The sequence below is a fragment of the Lolium rigidum genome, chromosome 3 (assembly GCF_022539505.1).
Source record: "Lolium rigidum isolate FL_2022 chromosome 3, APGP_CSIRO_Lrig_0.1, whole genome shotgun sequence".
NCBI lineage: Eukaryota > Viridiplantae > Streptophyta > Magnoliopsida > Poales > Poaceae > Lolium > Lolium rigidum.
In genome coordinates this window covers 380,739,892-380,746,332 of record NC_061510.1, presented here as the reverse complement: position 1 = coordinate 380,746,332, position 6,441 = coordinate 380,739,892, and positions in this window count along the sequence as shown.

The window sequence follows — 6,441 nt, the reverse complement described above, 5'->3', positions numbered from 1 at the left end:
CGAGGTGGACGAGGCGCAGGGACGTTGGCACCAACATTTCCACCGCCGTTTCCACCACCGCCACGGCGACGACGGTCACGGCGACCACCGCCAGAAGGAGCCGCCTGCCCGGTCCAGGTGCCGGTCTGACCGGCTTGGTCGCCGGCATGGCCGGTCCACGGCCCGGTCTGGCCGGCCTGTTGACCGGACGGGCCGGTCCAGGGGCCGATCTGGCCGGCCTGGTGACCGGCTGCAGGGAAGCCCGACGGCGGACCCGTGGGGCAAGGCGCGGGTGCGCGAGGCGCGGGAGTCGAAGCGCCGCGGGAGAAGCCGGCGGCGAAGGGGGTGTGAGCCGCCCAAGCCCGGAGATGCTTGAGGCGGCGCTCCTCGAGGCGTAGGTAGGCCACGGCCTGCTCAAAGGCGGCCGTGGTGAGGAGCGTGAGGTTGGAGGCGGCGTTGCTCAGATCCTCGCCGAGACCCGCCGACAGGGTGGAGAGCATGATCTTGTCATCGATCGGAAACTCCAAGTCACGGAGCTCGTCGGAGAGACTCTTCAGCTTGAGGGTGTAGTCGTAGAGAGACAAGTCGTTCTGGTGGGTGCCGAAGAACTCCTGCTGGAGGAAGGTGACGTGCTGGATTTTGTTGTCGGTGAAGAGGCCGGTGATCTTAGCCCACACCGTGTGGGCGGAGTCGCCGTCGCGGACGACGGTGCGAAAGATGTCGTCGGAAATGGTCTGGTAGAACCAGCGGATGATGGTGGCGTCGATGGCGAGCCACTCGGGGTCGTGCGGCATGGCGAGGATGTCGATGGTGCCGTCGACGTGATCGAGGAGATCATACTCGCGGAAGAGCAGCCCGAAGTACGTCTTCCATGGGAAGAAGTTGGCAGCGGTGGTGGAGAGCTTCACCGGCACGCGCTCGGCGATGGGGATGTCGCGGATGACGGCGACGGAGGGGCCGGCGAAGGGGTTGCTGCTGCCGGAGCCGGAGGAGTTGAAGCCGGAGCCGGAGGAGTCGAAGCGGTCCATGGCGGAAGCGGTGGTGGTGTTAGGAGGCGGAAGCGGCTAGGGCTAGGGTTGGGGTGGGGAGAGGCGGCGGTGGGAGATGGGGGGCCGGCGGTGCCCGGGGGTGGGTAGGGGCGGCGGCTAGGGTTGGGAGCGGCGGCGCCCAAGGGGAGAGGAGGGCGGCGGCTAGGGCTAGGAAGAGGTGGCCGGCGGCGTGATACGTCTCCGACGTATCGATAATTTCTTATGTTCCATGCCACATTATTGATGATATCTACATGTTTTATGCATACTTTATGTCATATTTATGCATTTTCCGGCACTAACCTATTAACGAGATGCCGAAGAGCCGATTGTCGTTTTCTGCTGTTTTTGGTTTCAGAAATCCTAGTAAGGAAATATTCTCGGAATTGGACGAAATCAACGCCCAGGGGCCTATTTTCACACGAAGCTTCCAGAAGACCGAAGGGAAGACGAAGTGGGGCCACGGGGCGCCGCCACACTAGGGCGGCGCGGCCCAGGGGGGGCCCGCACGGCCCTAGCGTGTGGGGCCCCCGTGTGGCCCCCTGACCTGCCCTTCCGCCTACATATAGTCTTCGTCGCGAAACCCCTAGTACCGAGAGCCACGATACGGAAAACCTTCCAGAGATGCCTCCGCCGCCAATCCCATCTCGGGGGATTCAGGAGATCGCCTCTGGCACCCTGCCGGAGAGGGGAATCATCTCCCGGAGGACTCTTCACCGCCATGGTCGCCTCCGGAGTGATGAGTGAGTAGTTCACCCCTGGACTATGGGTCCATAGCAGTAGCTAGATGGTCGTCTTCTCCTTATGTGCTTCATTGTCGGATCTTGTGAGCTGCCTAACATGATCAAGATCATCTATCTGTAATGCTATATGTTGTGTTTGTTGGGATCCGATGGATAGAGAATACTATGCTATGTTGATTATCAATCTATTATCTATGTGTTGTTTATGATCTTGCATGCTCTCCGTTATTAGTAGAGGCTCGGCCAAGTTTTTACTCTTAACTCCAAGAGGGAGTATTTATGCTCGATAGTGGGTTCATGTCTCCATTAAATCCGGGACGAGTGACGTGAAAGTTCTAAGGTTGTGGATGTGCTGTTGCCACTAGGGATAAAACATTGATGCTATGTCCGAGGATGTAGTTATTGATTACATTACGCACCATACTTAATGCAATTGTCTCGTTGCTTGCAACTTAATACCGAAAGGGGTTCGGATGATAACTCGAAGGTGGACTTTTTAGGCATAGATGCATGCTGGATAGCGGTCTATGTACTTTGTCGTAATGCCCAATTAAATCTCACAATACTCATCATATCATGTATGTGCATTGTCACGCCCTCTCTATTTGTCAATTGCCCAACTGTAATTTGTTCACCCAACATGCTATTTATCTTATGGGAGAGACACCACTAGTGAACTGTGGACCCCGGTCCATTCTTTTACATCAAATACAATCTACTGCAATACTCGTTCTACTGTTCTCTGCAAACAATCATCATCCACACTATACATCTAATCCTTTGTTACAGCAAGCCGGTGAGATTGACAACCTCACTGTTTCGTTGGGGCAAAGTACTTTGGTTGTGTTGTGCAGGTTCCACATTGGCGCCGAAATCCCTGGTGTTGCGCCGCACTACATCTCGCCGCCATCAATCTTCAACGTGCTTCTTGACTCCTACTGGTTCGATAAACCTTGGTTTCTAACTGAGGGAAACTTACTAGTGTACGCATCACACCTTCCACTTGGGGTTCCCAACGGTCGCGTGCTGTACGAGTGTCAAGCTAAATTTCTGGCGCCGTTGCCGGGGAACTGAAGAAAAGAAGATTTCTAACTCCCACGTCAACTACGCGCCAGCAAGTAAATTTCTGGTGCCGTTGCCGGGGAGATCAAGACACGCTGCAAGGGGAGTCTCCACATCCCAATCTCTTTACTTTGTTTTTGTCTTGCTTTGTTTTATTTACTACTTTGTTTGTTGCACTAAATCAAAACATAAAAAAATTAGTTGCTAGCTTTACTTTACTTGTTATCTTGTTTGCTATATTAAAAACACAAAAAAATTTATTTACTTGCATTTTACTTTTGTTACCATGTCTAGTTCTGCACTTGTTACTTCTTCACCTGAAGAATTAGTCTTCACTTTTAAACAAGGGGATGAGGAGAGTTTTAAAGATGCTTGGTCCAGAATTTTTACTTCTTATCGTAAAGCTGAACCTCAAATGACTCTAAGTTTGCTCCTTAGTAACTTTTATTTTGGTCTTATGATTCGCTATAGATATGCCTTGGATGCTTTAGTGGGAGGAGATTTCCTTCATTGCAATGGGGATCAAGCTTTTAATGCCATAAAGAAGTTGGTTGCATCACATGATTCAGCTAATAACTTTGATTCAGCCCTTATTAGCATTTATAATAGATTAAACACTCTTGAGACAAGTGCATCTCGCTTGAATGACAACTATCGCTATGTTCGTAACCGTCTTGAACAAGTTTTAGTGAACTCTGAACCTTCATTATGGGATCCTACTATTAAAATTGTTATTGGTGATCAAACTCTTCATGCCAATTGTGATATTATGTCTGAATTTTGCCTTATGCCTAAGAGTATTCATGAATCTTTGAAACTTTGGGGATTCGTCGAAGGGGGAGAAGGAATAACTCTTATTGATAACTCTGTTATAATCCCTAAGGGAATAGCCGCAGGTGTGCATACAACCATTATTGGAAGAACAATATCCATTGATTATCTTGTTATTGAATGTGTAGGGACAGGACAAATCACACTCGGAAGATCCCTGCTGAAACTATTGGGAGCAGTCATAGATATGGGAGAAGGCACCCTGAAATCACCTCTACACCGGGGGAAGACATGTATTCCCTAAATCAAAGGGTAAGAAAAAGAACAAGAAAGGTAAGGGCAAAGCCCAAGGTAATGTTGATACACCATCTCTTGATAACACTTGATATACACTTTCTGCGCCTAGCTAAAAGGCGTTAAAGAAAAGCGCTTATGGGAGACAACCCATGTTTTTACTACAGTACTTTTATTTTATATTTGAGTCTTGGAAGTTGTTACTACTGTAGCAACCTCTCCTTATCTTAGTTTTGTTGCATTGTTGTGCCAAGTAAAGTCGTTGATAGTAAGGTTCATACTAGATTTGGATTACTGCGCAGAAACAGATTTCTTTGCTGTCACGAATCTGGGCCAAATTCTCAGTAGGTAACCCAGAAAATTATGCCAATTTACGTGAGTGATCCTCAGATATGTACGCAACTTTCATTCAATTTGAGCATTTTCATTTGAGCAAGTATGGTGCCTCTTAGAAATTCGTCTTTACGAACTGTTCTGTTTTGACAGATTCTGCCTTTTATTTCGCATTGCCTGTTTTGCTATGCTTGATAGATTTTTCGATTCCATTAACTTTCAGTAGCTTTGTGCAATGTCCAGAAGTGTTAAGAACGATTATGTCACCTCTGAACATGTAAATTTTGATTGTGCACTAACCCTCTAATGAGTTGTTTTGAGTTTGGTGTGGAGGAAGTTTTCAAGGATCAAGAGAGGGAGATGATACAACATGATCAAGGAGAGTGAAAGCTCTAAGCTTGGGGATGCCCCGGTGGTTCACCCCTGCATATATCAAGAAGACTCAAGCGTCTAAGCTTGGGGATGCCCAAGGCATCCCCTTCTTCATCGACAACATTATCAGGTTCCTCTAGTGAAACTATATTTTTATTCCATCACATCTTATGTACTTTGCTTGGAGCGTCGGTTTGTTTTCATTTTTGTTTTGTTTGAATAAAATGGATCCTAGCATTCATTGTGTGGGAGAGAGACATGCTCCGCTGTTGCATATGGACAAATATGTCCTTAGGCTTTACTCATAATATTCATGGCGAAGGTTGAATCTTCTTCGTTAAATTGTTATATGGTTGGAATCGGGAAATGATACATGTAGTAATTGCTATAATGTATTGGATAATGTGATACTTGGCAATTGTTGTGCTCATGTTTAAGCTCTTGCATCATATACTTTGCACCTATTAATGAAGAAATACATAGAGCTTGCTAAAATTTGGTTTGCATAATTGGTCTCTCTAAGGTCTAGATAATTTCTAGTATTGAGTTTGAACAACAAGGAAGACGGTGTAGAGTCTTATAATGTTTACAATATGTCTTTTATGTAAGTTTTGCTGCACCGGTTCATCCTTGTGTTTGTTTCAAATAACCTTGCTAGCCTAAGCCTTGTATCGAGAGGGAATACTTCTCATGCATCCAAAATCCTTGAGCCAACCACTATGCCATTTGTGTCCACCATACCTACCTACTACATGGTATTTCTCCGCCATTCCAAAGTAAATTGCTTGAGTGCTACCTTTAAAATTTTCATTCTTCACCTTTGCAATATATAGCTCATGGGACAAATAGCCTAAAAACTATTGTGGTATTGAATATGTACTTATGCACTTTATCTCTTATTAAGTTGATTGTTGTGCGATAACCATGTTCCTGGGGACGCCATCAACTACTGTTTGTTGAATATCATGTGAGTTGCTATGCATGTCCGTCTTGTCTGAAGTAAGGGAGATTTACCACTCATTTAATGGTTAGAGCATGCATAATGTTAGAGAAGAACATTGGGCCGCTAACTAAAGCCATGATCCATGGTGGAAGTTTCAGTTTTGGACATATATCCTCAATCTCATATGAGAAAATTAATAATTGTTGAATGCTTATGCATAAAAGAGGAGTCCATTATCTGTTGTCTATGTTGTCCCGGTATGGATGTCTAAGTTGAGAATAATCAATAGCGAGAAATCCGATGCGAGCTTTCTCCTTAGACCTTTGTACAGGCGGCATAGAGGTACCCCTTTGTGACACTTGGTTAAAACATATGCATTGCAATGATAACCCAGGTAATCCGAGCTAATTAGGACAAGGTGCGGGCACTATTAGTATACTATGCATGAGGCTTTCAACTTGTAAGATATAATTTACATAACACATATGCTTTATTACTACCGTTGACAAAATTGTTTCTTGTTTTCAAAATCAAAGCTCTAGCACAAATATAGCAATCAATGCTTCCCTCTGCGAAGGGCCTTTCTTTTACTTTTATTGTTGAGTCAGTTCACCTATTTCTCTCCACCTCAAGAAGCAAACACTTGTGTGAACTGTGCATTGATTCCTACATACTTGCATATTGCACTTGTTATATTACTTTACATTGACAATATCCACGAGATATACATGTTGCAAGGTGAAAGCAACCGCTGAAACTTAATCTTCCTTTGTGTTGCTTCAATGCCTTTACTTTGAATTATTGCTTTATGAGTTAACTCTTATGCAAGACTTATTGATGCTTGTCTTGAAGTACTATTCATGAAAAGTATTTGCTATATGATTCATTTGTTTACTCATGTCATTTTGACATAGGC